Consider the following 25,441-nt stretch of genomic DNA (forward strand, 5'->3'; position numbering starts at 1 on the left):
CTTTTTTTTTTTTTTTTTTTTTGAGACAGAGTCTTGCTCTGTCACCCAGGCTGGAGTGCAATGACGTGATCTCAGCTCACTGCAACCTCCACCTCCCAGGTTCAAGTGATTCTCCCGCCTCAGCCTCCTGAGTATCTGGGATTACATGCACCCGCCAATCATGCCCAGTTAATGTTTGTATTTTTCTAGAAACGGGGTTTCAGCATGTTGGCCAGGCTGGTCTTGAACTCCTGACCTTAAGTGATCCACCCGCCTTGGCCTCCCAAAATGCTGGGATTACAGACATGAGCCACTGCGCCCAGCCCTGGCATTCTATTTTGCATGTCTTGTCTCCTATAATGCTTACAACAAGCCTATGAAGTTAGGAGCTATTATTATGCCTATTTTTCCATAAGGAAACTGAGGCACAGTGAAATCTGGTGTCTTGCCTAAGATCACACAATCAGTAGGGGATATAGGCAGGGCTCATACCAGGTGATCTTACTTAAGAGTCCCATCTTCTGTATGTCACTCAACCACAGCACACATATTGCACCTTCAGATCTCCACGGTGCAACCAGCAAATTGACCCAGTGTGAGAGCAAACAAAGCCTTCCTATACTCACAGCAGAAGAATGTTCACAAAGGAGCTGTTTAAGGCTGGTCTACAAAGGGGGTAGTGTGGAGTAGAACAGGGAAGAATTAGCCACTTAGATCATCCAACAGGATGGACATGCCAAAAGTCACTTTGATTCTGCCACCAAATTAAGAACATGATTTTAACAAACAATTACATTTAGTATCTATTCCTCACTGTAATATCTTAGTCATGCTTGCACAAGCTAATTCTAAATCTAGTTTGTCTTCCCCAGGTATTCAATGATTAAGTGATGAAAGAAAGTGCTTTTAATTGTGTTCGTTGGTATGAGGGGAAGAACCCAAAACCTTGGGTAATCCACTGTCAGAAAACTGAGAATCATCAGTATCAAGAAGGTTCTTCTCCTGAAAGGAGCCCCTTGACACATTTGCAAAATAAACAGTTTTCATTAGTCAGATGAAAACAGTTTCCAAGGATTGGGAGCTTGTGGTCTCCGATGGCAGCTTCCCCTGCTCCCTCTGCTTCCCTGTCTCCTTTCTGGCATAATTGCTCACCTGGCAAACCAGCACCAAGCTGGGATCCCAACCCTGCACACAGCCCAACTCCTCGGTGGAAAGGCCAGCAGCCTTGGACATCTGGGCCTCTGTTCTCATACAAAGCTTCAGCACCATGTTTGATTTCCCTGAGAAGGTTGGCAATTGTGGCCAGTTCCCAAAGCACTGGTATTCTTTCTGGTTCCTCTTGACCAACTGTGAGTAACCCCATCACCCTCCCACCCCAGGACATTCAGTTGCTGACCATCTATAGAGACATCTGACACTGAGATCAATGACGTCCACCATAGCACTTAGCACGGGGCCAGGCACAGGGCAGGAGCTCCACAAAGTTCAGTGTGGCTGGTGGCAGCTGGGACAGGGAAGGGTGTGGGGAGACTTCTGTTGCTGGGAGAAGCTCTTTTCTTGAAGGGAGGCCTTTGCCCTTTCAGAGGGAGAACAAACAGAGAGGCATTAAGTCTGCAAGCACAGCCCTTGCAAAGCCTGACCTGCAGGCCTCCTCCCGAGAGACACATGATTTACCTAGGCTGAAATCAACAGAGGGACATCTGAGCTCCAACTATCCTTTCCCATTTCACACCAGGGTGACATTAAATGGTTCCATTTTCAGTGGATGGGGGAAGGGAAGAGGGGAAAATGGAGCTAAAGTTCCATTTTTAATGAACATCAATAAAATATTCTTCCCTAGGTACACTGTCCCCCTGCCCCAAACCTATGCAAAAGAAATAGTCTACTTCTTCCAGTGACTTTGGGCTTGTTTGCATATATCTGGGGCTTTGGATATAACATCAAGCCCTTTGTGATGCCACAGTAAATTCAGAAACACGTAAGAAGCTGTTGATTTTGATCCCCAACAACTCTTGGCTTGTAGAAATTTCACTGATGAATGTTACAGCAGCAGATTTTTTAGTGGCCCTTCATACATGGTCATGTCCCTCTGGGCTGGCCAGTGACTTGGCATCAGGTCATCCATCCAATCCCCATGTGAGGTGATAGGAAGTGGTGCTCCTGACAGTGAGAGGCCCCAGCTACCAATATTTTTACGGCTTCCGCTGGGATGCAAAAGCAAGTGAGTCTCAGGCCTGTCTCAGGAGGTGGGTGGCCTGAGCCGGGTGGAGTGGAGGAGTGATGTGTGGGAGAATGTGGCTCATGGTCTATTTACATTCAGGATCCTTTCAGCTTCTGCAGGACCATCTTGACTGCTGCAGGTCTCTGTGAGTGGGTCATCCTCACAGCTGTCAGGCCGGGTTAGCTCACTCTCAAGAAATCATGATGAAAGGGAGGGATCAACCGCCTCATTGATCAATAATCCTGTCTCCTGTGGCTCTCAGTTTTATGCCTGGTGCACTAGGGGACTGTGACGCATCGCGTGCCCCTTCTCTAAGAGCGACACCTGTACCTTCCCAGACATAGGGTCTAGAAGCTTGTCTCCTGAGAGGTCACACTAGGACCTGGGAAAAGCTGGGCTCAGAGGCTCCCTGGGGATTTGGAGGGTTGGGAAGGGGCAAACCCTTCCACTGAGAATTTGTGTCAAATTTGAGCTCTGTTGTTTTTCCTACCCCATCCCCCCACTTTAGAGGGAGAGACTGCAATTATTTTTCTGTACCCCCTGGAAAGAGGATTTGGGGTTCTGGGTTTGTGGAATCAAGTCCTATTGTGAAAGAATAGAATTAACTGAAAGAGGGAGGGTCTTCTCCTCCAAAACTAGAAAGGGATGGGGGTAGAGGGAGGTATGTGTGGGGCCCAAGGATTTGGGAGAGGCAAAAGACCTCACAGAGCCATGGCTGCGTGGCTTTCTAGAAGCCTTGCCCCAAATTCCCTTTCTCATCCAAGCCCAGAAATGCAGAGCTGCTGCATGCAAGACACCTCAGTGGGGCTGGGTGATCTGGGACTGCTGATGACCATCCTTTGTTTCCGGTCACCAAGCAAACTCCTAACTCTGCTGGGAGGGGTCCTGGAAGGGAAACAGGAGAGAAGACCTAGGTAGCAACTGGCACGGCATTTCCAACCAGCCTATGACATGGGGATTCAAGTGTCAACATCAGGTTCAAAGGAGTGGTATTTCTGGCACACCTGAGTTTGTCCTTGGCACTTCACATCCACCGCAACCCTTGCATGGCTTTATCTTTAGTGTCTGTAAAGAGATCAGGGCTCTATTCTTCATGTGATAACCTTTCCCAGAATTTGAGGCCAAGCTCTCTCTCTCTACCCGCCCCATGCCCTCTCTCTCCCTCCATCTCTCCCCTTCCCTCCCTCTCTCTCCTCTGTTCATATTCAAAGCCAGGTGGAAGCTCTCAATAATAAACTGTGGGAGTCACTTGGGACACAGGGATGGCTGCTGATCTCACAGAGTTACAAGAAAGAAAGTCATCCAGATTGGCTCTAGAATAAAATTCCACCAGAAAATGTATTTGAAGAATGAAATACTTTGTCATGGCTTAAAAGGACACATCCATTTCATCCCTTCCTTGTTTCTTTTCAGCTATAGAAAGGACAACCAGCACCACCTCCAAAATGCCTCCAAAGGGTCTGCCTTGTATGCAAGGTTGTAGGTATTTTAGTTAAACATCCAATTAAGGTTACTCTTCTAGTTATAATGTTTTGATGCCACCCCATGTACTAGTAAACTTTGAAGGTTAGAACTAAGAAATGGGCCAGGCGCGGTGGCTCAGGCCTATAATCCCAGCATTTTGGGAGGCTGAGGCGGGCAGATCAGAAGGTCAGGAGTTCGAGACCAGCCTGGCCAATATGGTGAAACCCCGTCTCTACTAAAAATACAAAAATTAGCTGGGCGTGGTGGCGCATACCTGTAATCCCAGCTACTCAGGAGGTTGAGGCAGGAGAATCGCTTGAACCCGAGAGGCAGAGGTTGCAGTGAGCCGAGATTGCACCATTGCACTCCAGCCTGGGCGACAGAGCAAGACTCCATTTCAAAACAAAACAAAACAAAACAAAAGAAATGGCCATTGGACAGGGTGAAAAGCTGTGTCCTCAATGTGTGGTCCCCAGACCAGCAGCATCACTGTCACCTAGGAATGTGTTAGAAATATGAATTCTTGGGCCCTACCCCAGTCCCACTGAATCAGAAATTCTGGGAGGGGACCCAGAAATCTGTGTGTGTGTGTGTGTGTGTGTGTGTGTGTGTGTGTGTGTGTGTGGTGTGTGTGTGTGTGTGTGTGTGTGTGTGTGTGTGTTTTGAGACAGGGTCTCGCTGTTTTGCCCAGGCTGGAGTGCAGTGGAGTGATCATGGTTCACTGCAGCCTCAACCTCCCAGACTCAAGTGATTATCCCACCTCAGCCTCCCAAGTAGCTGGGATTACAGGTGTGCACTAGCATGCCCAGCTATTTTTAAATTTGTTTTTTTAGAGACAGAGTCTCACTACATTGCCCAGGCTGGTGTCGAATTCCTGGGCTCAAGGTATCTTCCTGCCTCTACCACCCAAAGTGCTGGGATTACAGGTGTGAGTCACCCTTTAGGAGGTAATGAATGAACTTCCAAGTATGAGAGCCTCTGGTAATGGGTTCAAGACCTCTGGCTCTGGAGTGGGATACAGTCAGGTTTCAATCCCAGATCTGCAGGCATGGATCTGCAGCAGTTCATCTTGTGCTGCTGGCTTCACCTCTCTTAATTTGGTTTTCTGATTGGATAAACAGTAATAATTACCCCCATCCCATAAGGTTGTTGGAACAAATAAAACAGCACAGCTACATAGAGCCTTGTGTGGGTATTTTGGGGTGCTGAGTGATAACTAATCATATCCCCATCCCCTTCCAATTCCAGAACCATGTGAAGCAGGCAGATGGAGACCAGAACATGGGCTCCATTACTGATGAACTCCTCTGAAGGACTCAGGGATCTGGTCCCCACCCACATTGGCTTCCTAGTGCTGCCTCCCACAAACTTTGGACAGTGTCCCTATAGGGTGAGAGGGTGAAGGTCTGCAGAGGAGGCACACAGCCCAAGTCCCTGCCTCACACTGTCAAAGCCGAGGAATGTGGACAGAGGATATGCAGCCACGGGACTCACAAAGGCAGCCCTGGCTTCACCATGGAGGGCTGGCCCTGGGGCTGCAGGTACAGAGTGGACGCCCACCTGGCAGCTTTTGCACGGGAAGACCGATGCAAAAGTGGACCTGCTGGACTGCTCAGTCATTCCTCTTGAGCTCGATGGCCTTGTAGCTCATGGCTTGGAGTAGGGAGATGACCCAAGGACCCTTCATGATTTTTTCCACTTGGGGTCTGGGTATCCCCATCCTTTTTAGGAAATAGCAGAAGTAAAGTAATCCCTATCACTTGCTAAAATCAGTGCTCAACAAATACTGCGATCATTATTGACGACAAAAAATCAGTCCTCAACAAATGCTGCGATCATTATTAAGAAGTTATGGCTGGGTGCGGTGGCTGTAATCCCAGCACTTTGGGAGGCTGAGAAAGGCGCATCATGAGATTAAGAGATCGAGACCATTCTGGCCAACATGGTGAAACCTCGTTTCTACTAAAAATACAAAAATTAGCTGGGCATGGTGGTGCGTGCCTACAGTCCCAGCTACTCGAAAGGCTGCGGCAGGAGAATCGCTTGAACCTGGCAGGCAGAGGTTGCAGTGAGCTGAGATCACACCACTGCACTCCAGCCTGGGTGACAAAAGCGAAACTCCATCTCAAAAAAAAAAAAAAAAAAAGATTTGCAAAGGATATTAACATAATCTTTTCTGAAATGGAAAGTTCAGTTGCATCAATGCTTAAGCCTACAATGAAGAATTACTCAAAGAGAAGAACAATAAAAAACTCACAAGAAGTGTTCAATAACCTAAAAACAATAATCTTATGTAAAACAAAAATTTTACATAAGAACTCATAACAAAAACTTAAGGGTGTTAGAAGTCAGAGCATGACGTTAATAATATGATACAGAGTTGAACGTGATAGATCTGGTCAGTATCAAACTCACTGAAGAATGGTCAGAAATTACCTTCACACAAACAGCAACAGAAAGAAAGATACACGGCTGACAGTTGTTAGAGCTCTGAGCATACAGTAAGCATCTGATAAATACTGATGGGCTGGCTATTCAATTACAACTGTCCTGACAAGCTATTCTTGAAGCATTATTTAATTTATACTAGATGTTCTTTTTTGGGGTTTTCAGTTCTAAAATCTCTCTCAAATAACTTTTCCTGCCAAGCGGTTATTTGAGTTGCGTCAGAAAGCTTTCTTAGTGAATTCTGCACTGAATGGCTCCCCTGGAAGAAGTTTATTACTTTGTCATCTTATTTGTTAGGAAAGTTGTGATATGACAGAGGGACATAAATAATCCCATTCAATGGGAAAAAGATGCTTTCTGCAAATCCATAGTACTTTTCACATTTCAAACCACTTTCACATTTATCCAAATGCTTTGCTATTTTTATAAATGAGCATCTGATGAGGATGAAATGAAAAAAAATTCTCAGCCAACCCTTTCAGCCCTTTCTGAGGAAACTTCTCACTTCCAGCTCATCGCCACTGTCCGTATTTTGAACCTGTCTTGTCTGCCTTATCCTGAGAAAAATGAAAAGTTCTCAAACCACCCCCACATATTAATTTGCCATGAACTTTTCCTACTAAGTACTTAAAATTCACTTTCTTCTTGAAATGAAGGGAGAGGCACCTATCTTTTGAGTTTGGCTTGAACAATAAAAATATTTAGAAAAAAAAAACACCAAATAATGACAAGAAGTACAGGCACATAGGCGGGTCACGTCTTTTTTTTCCCTCCTTAAGTGTTACAATGGAACATTTTGACTTGTTATGAGAGTGGGAATGAGAAAGTGAAATAGACTAGAAACAGACCAATTTCATTTTTCTGTCAGCATCTCATGACAGGCCAAAGATAAACCTCATAAACTGTGAAAAATGAACAATTCTTGGTTTTGATAACCTAAGCTGGGATGAGAACCAAGGAATTAATATCTCTGGAACCCAGGAGTTTATCTCTCTTGTTTTTCAGTGATTAATCTCAAACTAATCCCATTTTTGTCAACAATTTAAACAAGCCAAAAGAAAAGTTTTAGACTCCTGGCTATAGCTCCTCTCTTAGCCTACCCTTCCTGGTGCCAAGTGAAGTGGTAATTAACCAAAGTCTCCCTCCTTTTTTTTTCCCCTTGACATACAGAATTGCAGGGCAGCAGTACTCCAGAGAAGGGAGACATTGGTGGGAACTGCAAACGGTAGGTTTTTAGAGTAGGGAGAGGAGGGGACTCAAAAGAGGAATAGGGAGCATGGGGGTATGAAGGTAATTATAGGAAAAAGCAATGTGGCTGGTGTGGTGGTTCACTCCTGTAATCCCAGCAATTTGAGAGGCCGAGGCAGGCAGATCACCTGAGGTCAGGAGTTCGGGAACAGCCTGGTCAACATGGTGAAACCCCATTTCTACTAAAAATAAAAATAAATAAAAAATTAATCAGGCATGGTGGTGTGTGCTTGTACTTCTGGCTACTAGGGAGGCTAAGGCAGAAGAATCACTTGAACTGGGAGGTGGAGTTTGCAGTGAGCTAGGATGCACTCCACTGCACTCCAGCCTGAGCAACAGAACGAGACTCTGTCTCAAAAAAAAAAAAAAAAGAAAAAAGAAAAAAAGAAAAAGCAATGGGGCATCAATGAGTACAGATGGGGCAGATGGGGAGATTTGGAGCAGACAATGAAAAGAATGGTCTGGCAGGTGAAGAGTTTCAGAACTAGGAAATAGTGGAGATGACATCAGGTGGGAGGATGGACTTGCAAAGCCAGTTAGAGAGTGTGGACAGAATGTGATGGCCACAGGGAGCCATTGTGTAGTCTAGAGCAGGAAAGTCACGTGGAGTGAGTGAGCATGGGAATGGCAATGGTGTGCAGGCAACCAGTGGAAGAGACTAGAAACAGGGGCTCTAATGTAGAAACATCTCAGTATTTGGGACAAGAGGGGATGAGGGCTACATTTTTCCGTGTTTTTCTTCCCTGATCAAAGTATTTCCCTAACTTTAGCAGTCTCTTCTCACTATTAGCTAATTTTGCCATAGAGGCACAAAACTTGTACTACTGTTTACTTGTTTTACCTTATCCATTAATGACTCTTGTTTAAACATCTGTTTTATCCTCACCTTGATCTGCAATGTCTGTGAAATTACAAACTTGGTATATTAGTTACATATAGGTTTTAACTGTGTGAAAACAAGTATATGCCTAGTAAAAGAAGAAGTTTGTCTGAATCTTACTTAAAATCATCTCAAACTACCAGTGGGGCACTTATTCTTTGGGGGAAGGCTGCCTTCGCTCACAGGTTCTTAAGCTTACTGGGGTCACAGATTCCTTTGTTTACCTACTAAATCCATTAGAAAGGATTTGCAAATGGCACTCATGATATTACCAGTATGTATCTACATATGTATGTAGTAAAATCTACAGTCCTTTTTTCCCAGAATACTCAGTGTGTCTGAGCACACACAAACAACTTTGCATATCATTTCAAGTTGTCACTATTTCTTGGATTAAAACTCTTTTGACTTATCTGAGGCTTGCAGAATATGGGCCCTAGCTTCTGGGCAGACCAGGGCACTCAGCACATCCTCCCAAAGCTCATGTGGCCTTGAAGTCCTACTGAGTGTCTGCAGTACCCTCTGTGGGAGTCTGACCCTGCTCGGCTTCTAGAATGTCCTGTGGTGAATGCCATTGCTAACGTCTCCTCCGATACCCTAGTTCTTTTCAGAGGCTCCTACCAGAAAATTGACACGAGGAAACTCTATGGCATTGGTCTGCAGGGGCCAGAGTGGCTGTGAACACAGATGAGAACACAGACGTGAACACAGGCTCAGGGAAGAAGCTGAAGGAGTGAGCTGTGTATTTGTGCCTAGTCTCCCAGACTTTTCTGAGAGAAGAGTTTCGTCTCACCCGTGGCCTGCGATTGCCCTGTCAAATCAATTTGGGAGACTATAAAGATATAAGAGCTGAACAGCACCAACAGGGGACTCTCTTTTTTTCCTTAAGGCTTCTTGCCAGATATAACAAGAATAAATATGAAATGGCTTCATATTCCAAGCATGAACTAATGTTGGGGTTGTGGCTGATAAGTAAAGAACAGCTAAACAGGCTTTGACATGGTGACTCTGGAGGGGGCAGCGTTCTCGCTGGAAGTGGGGATGTGGGGATTTATCAGGGCTGTTGTGGAGTGAGCTGTCTGGAAGAGGTTCCTCTTCCATAAAAAACCCAGGCCCCTGCTGACTGATTCTCACGTTAGGAAAACATTGGTAAATCATCAGATAATCCAAGAATTATTCCCTTCTTCTACTCTGCACATGAAGGCCCTTCTTTTCTTATCTGTTTTTAATTTTCTTCATGGGTGCTGTTCCTAGTCCATTAATTGAAAGGACTTTTGGCTAGAAGCCCATGACTGCTTTGGGAAAAAAAAAAACACACACCAAAAAACAGAACAACACAAAACCCGAAGGGCTGATATTCCGTGCATCTCAGAGAAATAAAAGTGGATGGGAATGGCTCCTTCGGGAGTCCCTGCTGGGTTCGGTTCTGCCATGCCCAGAGGCACAGGTAGGGGGAACTGGCTGCCAGGGTAAATCCCTGGCTTTCAGAATGTCCTCTGGAGAAAATAAGGTCATTACAAGGCTTTTAAGATCAACCATAATAGACTCCCTCCAATTTGTTTTTCTTCAGCTGCTTTTACTGAGCCCTCTGGGCCTTCCTCCAAGTGCTGAGTATGATACTGCTCAGCGTGATGCAGAGAGGAGAGAAGGGGCTTTGGACTCAGCTCAACAGACCTGAGTGAAAATTCTGCCTCTGCGTCTCCCTAGCTACGTAGCTTTGGGACTACAGGTAACCCCTCTGCTATGAACTGCATGTTTGTGTCCAACTAAAATTCATGTTTGAAAGCCTAACCACCAAGACGATGGTATCTGGAGGTGGAGCCTTTGGGAAGTAATTAGGTATAGATGAGGTCATGAAGATGGAATCTTCATGATGGATGAATTCCCTTATAGGAAGGGTCCAGAGAGCTTGTTTTCTCTAGGCCATGTGAGGATACAGCTAGAAGGCAGCTACATGCCAGGAAGAAGGCCCTCCCCAGAATCTGATCGTGCTGGCACCCTGACCTTGAACTTCCTAGTCTCCAGAACTGTGAAAAACAAGTGTCTGCTGTCTAAGCCACCAAGTTTATGGTACAGGCGCACGTTGTTTTATTGAGCTTTGTTTTATTGTGCCTCACAGATACTGGGTTTTTCTTCTTTTTTACAAATTGAGGGTTTGTGGCAACCTGCTTCAAGCAAGTCTATTGGCGTCATTTTTTCCAATAGCAGGAATACTTCATGTTTCTGTGACAGTATTTTTAAGCAATAAAGTATTTTTTTATTAAGTTATGCAGATTGTTTTTAAAACATAATGCTGTTACAAAATAGACTATGGAACAGTGTAAGCATAACTTTTATATGAACTGGGAAACTAAAAAATTTGTGTAACTCACTTTATTGTGATACTCACTTTTTTTGCAGTGGTCTGAAATGGAACCCGTAATATCCCCCAGGTATGCCTATATTCTGTGATAGTAGCCTGAGCTGACTACAACAGCCTCTGAGCTTCAGTTTTTGTAAAACAGAGAATCTAATGTCCGCATTATGGAGTGGCTACAAACACTTGAGAGATGATGCATGCAAAATGTATAGGAGAGTTCCTGGCCCATGGCAAGGTGAACGGTAAACATTATAACCAGTGTGGTTGCTATGATCATCAGCAACACCACCAGCATCTTCCCTGATGACCTGGGCCAAGGTTGAATGAGAATGGAGACAATACATTCAACTCAGTTTAATGCCATTTAGAAAGGATTTGCAAATGGCACTCATGATATTACCAGTATGTATATCCCTACTTTCATCTTTCAGCTATATAATCAGGATATAGCAAACGACACAGCTGTAATATTCATTCATTCGACAAATATTTACTATGTTCCAGACACTTTATACTAGAGTTTCAGGTACAGCAGTAAGCAGGGCAGACATAATACTTGCCTTGCTGGTGAGTACCTGTGCCTTTGGCACTCTGCGCCTTTGGAGCTCTGGGGGAAACACAGTGCAAAAGGCTTCAAAGGCAACCTATGTTATTGCTCAAGGTTGGTGTTGCAAACAAACAGCAGTGCATAGAAGTCAGCAGGGCCATAGGAACTTCAAGTTTATACTTTCCCCAAAATGCCCATAGAAAATTCAACAGGTATTTGCTGTCGAATCTTCAACAGGCATTTCCTCAGTGCCAGGCACTGTGCTAGGCCCTTGTCCTTGTGGTGGACAAGGCAGGCCCAGTTCCAGCCTTGCAAGGCTTCATAGTCTAAGTGAAAGGGGACACAGACAAGAAAAAAATCATCCTACCAAGTGGTAATGCCTGGTCCCCAAGGCCACTGCTGTCTTACTGTAATTCAGGGCCTTGCAGCGTAACCACCAACCAGCCAGGCCATCCTCTGAATTTGGGTATATGGTAAACCTTAAAGCATTCTCTTCTCTAATCATCTATTTTATTTATAGGATAATACAAAAAGCAAAAAATTAGCTTCCTCACCTAAGAGATGCGACAACGAGAGAGTTGGCAGATCTGGATTGTATTCTACTGTCCATATGGCTGGTTCCTTCATCCCTTAACAACACGACTCCCTACGGAGCCATGAGGAATCTGCCCCTCCCTTCCCTCTTTCTTCACTATTCCCCAGCCTCCCACATTACACACAAGTTGTGGTCTGGGACCAAGAGGGTTTTGTTTTTTAAACAGTTAAATCTTTCATTGCAGACCAATTAAAATTTAAAGATTTTCTCTCTCTCTCCCCCTCTTCTCTCTCTCTCTCTCACACACACACACACACACACACACACACACACACACAAACACACACCCCTCTCTAAGCACAAAGAGCTGACAACAACCTAGTGTTTACTATTAGAAACAGGATTTGAAAATTCAAAGAAAGAAAAATTAATTCTTCACCTCCATTTGTCTTTTCCTCCCCAAAGTTCCCTAAATGAGAGATTGCTTTACCAGGAAGCCTGAGTGCCTCCCACCCAACCGTTCCTGTTGCTGGACATGAGAGTCGAGCCCCTTGGCCTTTTTGCAGAGTGTCTGGATACACATACGTGGTGCCTGAGGCATGCCCTGGGCACTTGGTAAGCCAGGCTACTCTCATCACGCAGCCCTGCCCACCCCACCCCCCAACTGCCACCTGTAATGTGGTTAGGATCCATGTCCCCACCCAAGTCTCATTTCAAATTGTAATCCCCAGGGGTCAAGGGAGGGACCTGGTGGGAAGTGACTGGATCATGGGGGCGGTTTACCCCATGCTGTTCTTGTGATAGTGAGTGAGTTCTCACAAAAGCTGATGGTTTTATAGGGCAGTTTCCCCTGCTCTTCTCTCTCCTGCCACCTTGTGAAGAAGGTCCCTGCTTCCCCTTCTGCTGTGATTTTAAGTTTCCTGAGGCCTCCTCAGCCATGTGAAACTGTGACTCAAATAAACTTTTTTCCTTTATAAATGACCCAGTCTCAGGTATGTCTTTAAAGCAGTGTGAAAACAGACTAATACAACCTGTATACTGCCAAGTCTCAGTATCTTGGATGTTTTCCTAGTCTGTCATCATGACTCATTGACAATTCCAGGGGCTCTGCCCTGATCACCAAGGATGAAGGGGTGGAACATCAGGCAGTCCCTTTGGACCCAACCTTATTCTACGTGCTTTTTGATCCAAAACGAATAGATGTTAAAATAAGATTAGGTTGAAAGTGTCTAGGAATCTCTGGATAGGTAAGTAGTTTGCATGACACATACCTATGTGTGTGTTAAGTGTGTATTTTGGGTGTATAGTCTGCATGTGTTTGCCTACATACACTGCAGCCTGTCTGCTTCACTGAATATACATTGACTTGCTCTGCTACAGTTTTAACTATCTTCACTCTCTCCAAGTAGAAAGCCCCTCTTAATAGCGTTTCTTCCCGAGAGTAATCAGAACTAAAGATGGCCTTTAACTAATGCAGTTATAATGCACGTACACACATACACACCTTTTGCCTTTTGAAATTGGGGTCCCCATGACTTCTCTTGCTGAAGCACTCAGGGCCAAAAAAGTTATCGCTAGATATTAATTTAGACATTAATCTTCCCTGTGAATTTTCCTTTTCCCTGTTGCCTTATAGGACACCAAACAGAGATCTTGCAAAGCAGCCAGCCTGCCTGGAGGTCTGGTCCTGAGCTTTGTGGAGCCCCATCCCTGGAGAACCGGACACTTTCTTTTGGTATTACCAGGCAGAGGGCCATTGTTCTGCCATGATGTAAGATAGACTCCCAGCTCTATGTGGCTCTTGGTGAACTAATGATAATTTTATTCTTCTCTTGGGTAAAGTTCACGCAAGGAAAGATGAAGATTAAAGGCAAAAATAAGATCAATTCTTTGCAATGAAAAGAAATCATCTCTGGGAGGATGTGAGTTAGAGAAAACATTGGGTCTCATAGAAAAAGGGATCTCTAGACTCATGAAAAAAAATAAATGATTCCTGTGGGCAGTCATCTTTGGGTCACCACATAATCTGTGGCCATGGAGCTGCAAGGCTGGGAGGAGGCTCCAAGACAAGGGCCTGACTTCCCTAGCCATGACGGGCCTGACTTCCCTAGCCATGAAGAGAAGCACAGGGGTTTGGAGACGAGGCCATAGCAATAGCTAGAGCTGGCATCAGGAAGGAGCCAGAGAAATCCACAGACCTCTTGGGCAGGTGGGCCCAGACCAGATCAGACCTGCAGTCCCAGCTAGCTCCACCTTTCTATTGAGAAAGAGGGGCTCCCGGCTCAGCTACTGACTTCCCTTGTGAGTCTGGATGAGCCACACGGTCTCTCTGTGTCTCACCATCTGTTTTGTTGTTGCTGCTGTTGTTGTTGTTTTTTTTTTTTAACTTTTTAATAAAAATAGAGACAGGGTCTCCGTATGTTGCCCAGGCTGATCTCAAACTTCTGGACTCCAGTGATCCTCCTGCCTTGCATCCTCTTTTTCAAATGGAAAATATTCCTGCCCTTCCTTTGCCTCACAGATAAACTATTTTGAAAGCAATAATAGCAAACATTCACTAAGCCCTTACTATTTTCCAGGTACTGCAGCAAACACTTGAGCACATTTTCTCACATAACCCCTCCAACTACCTCATGATGAATGTATTTATGTGCTGTCATTATTTGCATTGAACTGATGAAGAAACTGGAGTTCAGAGATTAAGTAATTTGTGTGAGGTCACACAGCTGGTCGGGCTGGGATTTGAACCAAGGCAGCTTGACCTCTCTGCACCCAAGGTAACATTTCAATATGAGCCAAAATTACAATTTTTTTTTTTTAAAGAGAAACCAGGAAAGGTTATTTAGGAGGAAGCAACTATCTTAGAGCACAAAGCAAGTGCACACGGTCCTTGAAAGGTATTAAACTAGAAGATGGTTTTCCTTCTCTTGAAACTCCCCTTCTACATCCATGTCCTCCCCTGCACCTTTAGAGACCAACAACCTGCTAATTCGCTTCTCAGATCCCACATAGCTGTGTCTCTGGGTGACCGTAACTTGGGTGAGTCAGCAGACAATCTCTGCAAGGCTCTCGGAAAGATGTCATTAGTGAGAAATGATGCCAAATGTCACACGTGGGAGTCTGTTTGCAAACAGGCTCTTCCCTCCTTGCCGAAGAGCAAGCACGCTGTGTAGTCACCAGCTCTTTCCAGGTCAACTTTCTGCACCAGGCCCCCTGGCCCCACCCAGACACCCATGAAGAACAAACCTGTAGTAAACTAGGGTTGTCATATTTAGTCTGTCGTTATCACTGAGAGAAGCTACCTTTCCTAAAAGGGGCTTAGGTTATAGATAGTGACAGCCTCATAGCTGATTAATGCTACATCCTAACGTCATGTTAAGTAGCTACGTGCCACCAAAACAAGTTCATTGAGCATTCACTGAGCACTTACTTCAGGTAAGACATCAGACATGATAAAGTATGTGCCTATCCCTCCCAGAATTATAAATGTAGGGCAGGAAAGCACTGAGAAAGGAACACTGTAACATAGGGTATAATTAAATACATGCTAGATGAACATAATTTTAATGATGGCTGGAACATATTTTGAACTATTAATTTATATTTATTTTTCATCTATTTTCTGTTCTTGTTCCTCAAGCAAGTAGCCAATCAGCTTTGCCTTCACTGCCTCAGGGATGATAACTTGTAAAACAGAAAGGAAAAGTAGCATGCAAGACTCCCTGGCTTTGAAATGCCAAAAGCTGTTGTCCAGAGGTGAACCAATCGAGTTTTACAGGAGGAAGGAGGCAAACGACGGTTTGTGGGAAAAAGCATAGGTGGGTGCTTTGCAAAGGGGACCTAGTGTCATGAATTTTGTCTGAACAAGACCCTAAAAAAATGGCGGTGTGGAATGTCTAGGCAAACACAGGACCAGAGGTGATTTGGCAGAAACTTCTCAGGTACCCAGTGTGACCACAGAGAGTTGCTAGCCCTAACAATGCCGGATGAACAGGGATAAGGGGAAGGGGCAACCCAGAGTTAACTTGCTTGGTTGCTCCTTTATTTTAATGTTGCCCAAGTCCCTAGAACTATGGCCCAGACTGAGGGTGGAACTGAAGCGATTTTGACCATGGTTTCCTGGATGGTGGCCTGGAAGGGTAAGGCTAAAGTTGCCAGTGAATTATAGGATGCCCTGTACTGGGTGTCCTGTATTTTTATTGGCTAAATCTGGCAGCCCTAGATAGATCATGAAACAGAAATTAAGTTGACAAAATGATGTGGACTAAAACTCATACCTGAGTTTGTAAAACTCAATCTGTGGAATGAGATTCATCCCTATCAGAAAATAATGCCTTTTGGTCAGGTGTGGTGGCTCATGCCTGTAATCCTAGCACTTTGGGAGGCTGAGGTGGGCAGATTGCCTGAGCTCAGGAGTTCGAGACCAGCCTGGGCAACATGGCGAAACCCCGTCACTACCAAAATACAAAACAATTAGCCAGGCGTGGCGGCATATGCCTGCAGTCCCAGCTACTTGGGAGGCTGAGGCAGGAGAATTGCTTGAACCCAGGAGGCGGAGGCAGAGGGTCCAGTAAGCCGAGATCGCGCCACTGCACTCCAGCCTGGGCGACAGAGAGAGACTCCGTTTCCAAAAAAAAAAAAAAAAAAGCCTTTTATTTTTAGAGTGCTTTACAGTATGAAGCCCCTTCACATGGACTATGTCATTTGATTCTTCCCATAACCTACTGAGATGAGAAATATGGGTCTAATTATTTCCAGAAAGAAGAGCAGGGCTCAGGGAAGCTAAGCCCACTGAAGACTCTAAGTCTATAAGGGCCGAAGCTATAACCAACACCTGCTTCAGCCTCCAGTCCAGCTCTGCTCCTGGACCCTGAATTGCTTCTGAGTCCCAGCCTGGCCCAGGCTCCAGCATCCCAGAAATGACATCACCGAGTTCTGCTCCAAAATGGCTCTTAGAAGCCTTTGTGAACCCTGGAGTTTTTGGCGTGTCTGACTCCACATTACCGCTCTCCAGTGTGTAAAAAAGCCAGAACTATGAAAAGATTTAATTTGGAGAGGTGACCACAGTAAGTCTCCACTGCTTGTGGCTTCTAGGCAAAATTGTAATAGGTCTAGCTACTAACGCTTTGGTTTATCATCTTCCAGGCCAGGTGACACCCATCTACAAATAGGAAGATGGCTTCATTCCTCCGAGGCTCAACGAGGTCAGTGTGGATTTATGGAGGTGATTTATGGAGAAGAGAGCCGTGCAAAGAATGAGGCCAGACTATCAGAGGTCCCTTGTAGACCCCCGAGGAGGAAGGCTGAGGAATGCACTGTCCAGCACACTCAAGACAGTCATTTGCCGGGGGAGAGGAGGGGCCTGCTCTGTCAGAGCTCAGGGTTTTACACATCCTAAAATCTTTACTTATGGACATCAGGTCAAAGGGAAGGGAAAACACTCAACCAGACTTGAAAAGTAACCCGATGTTATTGTCAGCAAATGCACTGCAGCTGTTTTTGCTATTACAAAAGCTGGTACTTTTGTTGTTGTTAAGTATGAATCTTGTAGGAAATAAAGAGTATGATTCTGGGGAAGCCCCCTGTATAGCACTGCCCACTTTGATAAAAATATCATTTCTTCATTCAACATAGGGGACTTCAAAAACAGAGTAATATTCTTTCTTGCTTTTTTTTTTTTTTTGGTTTAACTAGGTGTTAGAAGATAGGAACCACTTTTATTGTCATTTTTTATTCTTTATAACTTGATATGTTATAAACATTATTATCTACTAAATAGCGAATACAAATGATAACTCTTCATCGTTGATGAAAGCCATTTTTCAGGGGTACAGGAAAGGGCATCTTATAGATTGGGAGATGAGGATTTTGATGATTGCCTAGAAGACTTTATTTTGTAATAATCCTGAAGCAAAGTGGCACGAAGCTCTGCTGACCTGTGATAACTGTGTGTATTTCCTTCCAGTGTCTCACCAACTGGCAGCCATCCACTTCAGGTGTGCCCGTTGAAGGATGCCACCTCGAAGGAGATGGGACCAGCCTTGTGTTGGGGTGAGGATTCTGGCCACTTGATCTGGGCAGGAGTGCTCTGCTCAGAGTGCAGCGCTCAATCTTACAAGCCTGGCTCGCCTGAACTGTGAAAGGTCAGCAGGACTAAGCTGAGCGCCAGGATTCCAACTTCCCTTCTTCCGCCCCAGGTCTGGCAACTTGTAAATGTGGAGGCTCTGCTAAGCACTGGGATTTTATTAAGGGCCTCGTTAAAATTTACTAGAATCAAATAAAGAAAAGATCCAGCCTTGGAAATCATTCTCCACGCTGTCTCTCCTTCTCACCTCTTCTCAACCCCCATCCCCCACACCATTTATTCATCCGTGAAACCTTTAACAACTGAGCTAATTCTGGAAAGTTGCCCATATCAGATATCTTCAGAAATCACTTTGGAAAACGCCTTTAGGAAGGTAGGACACCTCTTCCCATTTGTCTTATGATGGCAGGTCCAGAGCTTACATGAAGAGGCAGTGAGGCAAAGATGTAAAGAACATGGACTCTTCAGTCAGACCTGGGATGAACCCCGGCCATTACCTACTCACGGAGGAGCCTGGGCCACTTATCTAACCTCTCTGAGGCTCACTTTCTGCGTCTATCAAATGAGAATAGCGCTACTATCTGCTGTATGAAACGTTGACCGAGTTAAGCAAAATAATGCAGGTTAGCTGCTTAATCCAGTGTCTAGCACACAGCAAGTGCCAAAAATGTGAGTGATTAAAAGGGGTCTTTTACTAGCACTGGCCACATCCCCATCTTATCGCTTTATCTTCCATTGAGCAGAGGTTCTGCCAGGTGCAGGGGACAAGGGAGAAGAAAAGACACGCACATTCTCCTGGGCTTCAAAGTTGTCCCATCCTTCTGTGATGTCATAATCTGAGCCATAGCCCACAAATGTGAACTCCAACAACCCCCAAACCCAGTCCTCACCTCCCACATGCTTTTCATCACCCGCTCTCACATCCCATCTGGGGCCTCTGCTTCCATCCTACCATTTCGCAAGCCTGGCCAACTCAAGCTCTGTGTGCTGCACCTAGAGCAGCCCATCTCTGTGTCAGGTAAGCACGTCAGGGCCCCCAGGATGGGAGACAGGAAAACCTCTTCTGGGGGAAGCCGAAATGGAGCAAAATGGGACAGCTCTTTGGTTTTGTAATTAAAACTGAAACCCGATCCTTCTGCTCTCAGAGACCTGACCACAGGTTTCGTTTTTCAAAGGGCTACCTGGATGCTTATTAAAGGCCTACTTGTGCCCGAGATTGGGTTACTCCACTTTCAGCAGCTGCTTGACCTCTACCTCTTACGCCCCTTCTGAGGTGAAGGCTCATGTGGAATTAAACCCGGGCTAAATAGGTGGCCCAGGGCAGCCGGGGCCCCAGGCAGCTCCTCGAAAGACAAATGTATTTTGAGCAGGCCTGGCTCCTACTCCTTCAGGTCTCTGCTCAAATATTCATTCACCTGCCCTCCAAACCTACAGTTACTTACCTCTTCCTTCTTCCTCACATTGTCGTATTTTCTCATGCCACTTACTCTAAAATGCCTGGTTTATAGATCTGCATACTTGCTCTGGCTTGCAGGCCTCTAGGCTGTTGGTTCCCTGAGAAGAGAGACTGCCTGTCTTGTTCATGCTATAGTTCCTGTGTGTGATAGTTATTGCACTGAGTGGATGAGGGAGAAGGATAAAAGAGTCATAAAATGCCTCGCAAAAACTTTGAGGTCTGCCTGCCTGGTATTACAGAGAAGCTTGCACAATAGAGAATGTTTTGTGGGAAGGAAGGAAGGAAGGAAGGAAGGAAGGAAGGAAGGAAGGAAGGAAGGCAGGCAGGCAGGCAGGTTGGTTATGTTTTCACTCTTGATATCTCAAAGCTTTATGACACACTCATGGAGTGAACATAATCTTTGTGGCATGATACAAAGGGACTGACTGAATCACTCAAGAAGATAATTTTGTCTGGTAGTATCACCTGCCTTTATACATTATACATGTATTCTTATTCTCTCTCTCCAGCTATATATATCCAGAAAATTTTCTGAACCAAAATTGGCCAGGTCCTGAATACCTAAGTACATGGAGTGGAAAGTGAGTATAAATTTGATGAGAGCCAGGAAACCTGAAGTACTGGTGGGGGAGAGGATGGTGAGGTGGAGAAGAGAAAGAATAGCCACAGCCAGGGCTTTTCTTTGGCTGAAGCCTAGGATAGACTTAGACAGGTCAAGACCAATGTCAAGCCGGCTTCCTCCACACGGACACACACACTTTCTTCGCTCCTCTGAGCTGGAAAACAGTGCCTTTTGCACACAGGAATGAAGGGAAGGAAGGAAAATAGGGCAGAGAAGGTGAGCTAGCCCTGAGTGTAGGAGCATTAAGAAGCAACCTCATGCTGGTGCGGTGGTTCATTCTTTTAATCCCAGCACTTTGGGAGGCCAAGGCAGGTGGATCATCTGAGGTCAGGAGTTTGAGACCAGCCTGACCAATATGGTGAAACCCTGTCTCTACTAAAAATACAAAAATTAGTTAGGCGTGGTGGCACGTGCCTGTAGTCCCAGCTACTCAGGAGGCTGAGACAGGAGAATTACTTGAACTCGGGAGGCAGAGGTTGCAGTGAGCTGATATCATGCCACTGCATTCCAGCCTGGGTGACAGAGCAAGACTCCGTCTCAAAAAAATAAAAATAAAAATAAAAATGCAACCTCAGAAGGTGGCAATAATGACCTTGTAGATTACAGAACCAAACTTACAGGAGGGCAAAAAGCAAAACCTTGTCATTGATAAGGGCTATCCATCCATATAAAATGAATTACAAACCAACTAACTGGACAAAAAAAAACAAAGCAACACCATCTATGAGTTGATGTATTTGGCTCAGCCTGGTTTTTCTGTGTATTAGGAAAGGACAAAACAAGAGTGGCTCTGGGACATCCCCTTGTCATCATAATCATCCCTCCCTCACACCCCACCCCTACAGGGCTGATTTTATGCTCAGGAGGTAAAGGGTTCCCTGCAAGAGCAGGTTGAGGGCCTGCTTTCTGCTGACCCTGGATCTGGCAGGAAAGCTCCTGCAGGTGTGTGTTAATGACTGTGGGGAACTCTGTTTAGGGACAGTTCCAGGAGCCACTCAGCAATGATGTTCCAAAAGCCAGAGTTGACCAATATGCATGCATTTGTGCAAGCATGGACAGGCTGGAGCAGTGTCCACTGCAACTGTCCAAAAGTGATACATAACCCATAGCTGTGTAACTTTGCACAATTAACTTCTCTGGAACTTTCTAACCTTATTGATAAAATTAAGACTTTGGAATAGATACTCTCTAAGGATCTCCCCGGTTTCAAACTTTTATAATCTTATGGAAAACATTACTCTGGCCAGGTGTGGTGATTCATGCTTATAATCTCAGTGCTTTGGGAGGCTGAGGCAAGAGAATACAAGACCAGCCTGGGCAACATAGTGAGACCCTGTCTGTACAAAAACAAAACACAGCAAAAACAAAAACCAAAAATTAGCCAGGTGTGGTGGTACTTGCCTATAGTCCCAGCTACTTGGGAGGCTGAGGTGGGAGGATTGTTTGAGGCTGTAGTGAGCTATGATCATGCCACTGCACTCCAGCCTGGCTGACAGAATGAGACTCTGACTCAGAAAAATACACACACACACACACACACACACACACACACACACACACACACAACTTTCTCTCTGCCCCCTTGCTCTTCCTGTCCCATCTCTGCCTTTCTTCTTTCCTCTCTTTGTCAAATCTCCTTCGTCTGCCTCACAAAGGCCAGTGAGCCCCAGCTGCAGACCAGGGAAGCCAGCAAATTAGGAATTTTCTTCACAAAGCTTTGAGTAGCTATTTTTCCCACGTGCTTCTCAGGCTGTGAGATAAATCCCCAAGTCTCCTGTTGAGTGCTGAGTAAGAAAACCAGGCAGTCTGCAAGCAAAGGTCTCCTGGTTAAGTCCCGGGGCTACAGAGCAATAAATACAGCCCCTGCACCAAGACACTTGGTCTAATACAGAAGCACATGTGCACACAGAAATGCAACACTTCTGCCGTAGAAATCAAGACACAGCTAACGGGTGAAATGACCAGCAACTAAGGTATCATGCTGATTACTGGCGGAGCGATTTTTATGAACCAGAAAGCCTTCCTAGGAATGGGGATATAATATGCAAGTTTATAAAAACTAATAAATGATATTATCATTATTAAGTGTGTCTATTCCTATTGAGAAGTCACTCCATTTGGGACATATCCATCCATTAAAAACATATAATACATGTAATTCTTATTTGCTGAGCACTGTATGCTATGAGCTGTGCTGAGCTCCTCATATATGTATCTCATTTAATCCTCACAATAACATACAGATCAACCACAGCACAGTGTTAAGGGCATGTTAATACTCTCAGGGATTCTGCCCTTCTTGGCACCTCAGCTTTTTCATCTATGAAATGGGACAAATAATAGTATAGACTATAAAGGCTTGGTGTGATTTTTCAATTAAAAAATTATGTAAAGCACTTAATACAACATTAGGAACATAGTAAATGTTCTATAAATGTTATTTTTTGGAGTTTGTATCATTTTTACACATATTGCTACTTGAGGGAGGAACAGAGAGCATTAGACTGAGCAACAGACTGATCCCAGGTCACAGAGCAAGAGTGGGGTTTGAATCCCACTCTTGAATCCAGCTCCGTCTCTAAGCTCCATACTGTGCTGTTCCTTGTGAAGTGAATTATTACTGCAGAACTCTAGTATTCTTGATAGCAACTGCTTTAAATCTTCAAGTAACTCAGCACTTTGTGTGACTTGTCCTGTAGTCCGCCTTTAAAAGTCATTATGGATCTTCAGTTAAAATCACTTTGCCCTGGAAAGAGGTCAGGCAAATTCGTGGCATAGACAGACCTTTAAGTTAGACATCTATGGCCTTTACTTTGAGGTAGGGAGATCAGGCTGCTTCGCGTGTTATCATCTGTGATTCCAGATAGTTGACTTCCCCACCTATCCCCACTCTGGACTCTCCTGGGACATCCCCTTCGACTCCTTCCCAATGCCCAGCTCACATCAGGCACTGAAGGTCCCTAATACGGAAATGTTAAGGAAAGAGCTAAAAAGAGCATGGCATGAAATGGGCCTAGAAAGATACAAGACTTGGAAATGCTAGCCGCTCTCACCAAAGGAAGCTCTTAAGGAAAGGAAAGCAGCCACCTTGGCAGCCTGAGGAACATTCATAACACTTAGGCCAGGCCTCGCTGGCAGCAGGGCTGAAAGGAGCAGGACAAATTGCAGCCAGCTCCTTTGAGTCAACTGATGCTTCCCACAAGCCTCTGCAAAGCAATGGGCTAAATCTCCTGCAGCAATGGATGACCTTGAAGGTGCACGCCGCAGCAGTAATTCTAAAGAGGTGTCAAAAGGGGTGTGAATAAGCAGTCCAAGGAAGAAGCTTGTGAATAAATATTGTCTATGAGAAAAAAAAGCTTAAGGAACAGCTTAGTGTGTCCAAGCATCTCCTAAGTCTTCTTTGGTTTATTAGCTTTGATAGGGAGGAGTCAGAGAAGTAATCTGGAGCCACTAAGAGTCAAAGACAGGAAAAATGGGCTTAAGCAGGAGGAAAATTCCAGCAGGACAAAGAAACGCAGCTGGTAAGATTGCTAGATTCTATTGCTGATGAGGTTATGGTTCTACCCATACATCTCCAAGAAGGAATTCTGACACAAAACAAATCTTCCATCCACCCCCCAGAAGCCTGCATGTATCCTATTTATACTAGTTCCAGAGTTACCTGCAACATTTATACTGTCTGCGTCAGAATCACCTGAAGAGTTTATGTTAAATACAAGTTCTCAGGCCCCACCCCAGAAAACTGAGGCAGATCCCTGGGACGGGGATGCCCCCAAACCCACATTTTTTGCAAGCTCCTGGGGTGATTCCTATCTACACTGAAGTCATCGAGAAGCAGTCCCTTGTCTGCATTAGGGGAGTGAACCAAAGCCGGTGCAAGCCCCTTCCAGCTTGAATTTTCTGAATTCATACATTTTACCAAACCCATCTGAAAAGGGCAGTAAAATAAAAATAAAGGCTTCTTTTTTCAGGGAGGTGAGCTGCTCAGTTGCCAGAGTATCAACCTGAGCCCAGAACACTGCCAGACTGCTGAGTCAAAGAGGGTTTAGCAGCCCATTTTCATAGACAGACAGGTGAGAGGAGGATGCTGGACATCATCCCAGAGACACGGGGACTCAAGAAACATGAAGATCTGTTCACAGCTAAGGGCACATTTCCATGCCAAGAAATCGGGCATGAGTGCGAGAGTCCTATCGTCTACCAGAAAAAGAAATCTTTGAGTAATTTTTTTCTCTGTCTTATCTCCGAGTTGGGTGGTGAACTGTGGAAACACTGTATTGATTTGCTCTTCACTCTTCAATGCTTTGCAGTCTTCTTGCAAAGGGAATTTAAAATATCTCTGACAACTCTGGTAGATGACTGGCTATTTCTAGGGAAATGCAGGGGGTCTGATGGCAGTTTTCCTTTTCCTTCTGTTTTGACTACATCTTTGGAACGGGAACATGCTGACGGCTGTCTGGGACTCCTTTCCCTAGGAACTCCTGCAGTGGCTGTCTCAAGGTCACTCGGAATGCAGTTTTGCCTCTCTCTGCTGAGGTGCCCATTAGCACCCTGCATTGACAACTAGTCACGCCCCGAGAGTCTCCAGGCCAATTTGCCTCCCCTACTCTGGGTTGCTGGGAAACAGGAAGGAAGCCTTGTACAGGGCTACATCTTTCATAGACAGCAAAGGGAGAACTTTTAGCTGCATCCTGGGAAGGAGAAAGGAAGTGACATGGCACTCAGAATTGGGATCTTCCAGCTGGGTCAACTCATTCCACAAGACTGCAGATCTCTCTTGCCAGTGCAAACACTGTCCCTTCCCAGACCTGGGGGTCGACCTTTGCAGAGGCGGGAAGCAAGTGATGGAATGCCTGAAAGAAGCCAAACTGCCTTCCGGGTCACAGCCTAGTTTGAAGTCTTGACTCTCTGCCCTTTGCTTTGCATTAAATTGTGGGTTGTACCATAGCACAAGTTGTTAGTTATAAGTTAGAGTCCCAAGTTAATTCATTAAAAGAATAAATTAGGGAGACTTGTATGATCACTCACATTCCCTTGTATTTTGATAGCTTCCTTGAAGGTAAAAGAACAGTTAGGCTTACCTAGGTCAGTGGCTTTGCATATGCACGGTACCTTACTTCTCACATATTCCATAGGCTCATAAGTAGTTACATCCAGAAATGTCAGAAAAACTGATGGCTTGGCAGCAATAAGCAAATTATGATCACCTGCTACCTCTACCACTTGCTTAAAATGAGCAGGGGAGCATATGGAAAATGCAGACTCCTGGGCCCCAACCCGAAAATACTAAGGGTGGAATCCTGAAATTTACATTTTAAATAAATGTCCTCCTCCTATAGCTATCACTCTTTTCCTTCAAAGCACAGCAGAAAACATTTTTCTTTTATAAAGGATTAAATATGTTTGAGTCTTTTTATGTCCTCTTAATCCATTTTCTTTCACTGCCTCCAGCAGTGAAAACAGACATAACTTTTTCAGTTCTTTGCAGATAGTTTAAAATGCTCTTTGTTCTGTGTTTTGCTTGGGAATAAGTGTTTTCCCTGGGCTACAACAGAAACTGACAAATAAAGGCCATTTCTCAGGACAAATTTGGCCGC

At 44.9% G+C, this 25,441-nt stretch overlaps 1 protein-coding gene and 1 long non-coding RNA gene across 2 annotated transcripts in view; both read right to left on the reverse strand.

The window, feature by feature from the left end:
* The window catches only part of LOC134758610 (uncharacterized), a 46,717-nt gene extending 26,982 nt beyond the window's left edge, over window positions 1–19,735 (reverse strand). The window contains exon 1 of the long non-coding RNA XR_010133987.1: window positions 19,209–19,735. This is a non-coding gene — a long non-coding RNA (uncharacterized lncRNA). The remainder of the gene's footprint in view (window positions 1–19,208) is intronic.
* Window positions 1–25,441, reverse strand: part of SLIT3 (slit guidance ligand 3) — a 636,316-nt gene that overhangs the window by 329,935 nt on the left and 280,940 nt on the right. The gene's annotated exons all lie outside the window — the stretch shown is intronic.

This window comes from Gorilla gorilla, chromosome 4 (assembly GCF_029281585.2).
Source record: "Gorilla gorilla gorilla isolate KB3781 chromosome 4, NHGRI_mGorGor1-v2.1_pri, whole genome shotgun sequence".
Classification (NCBI taxonomy): Eukaryota; Metazoa; Chordata; class Mammalia; order Primates; family Hominidae; genus Gorilla; species Gorilla gorilla.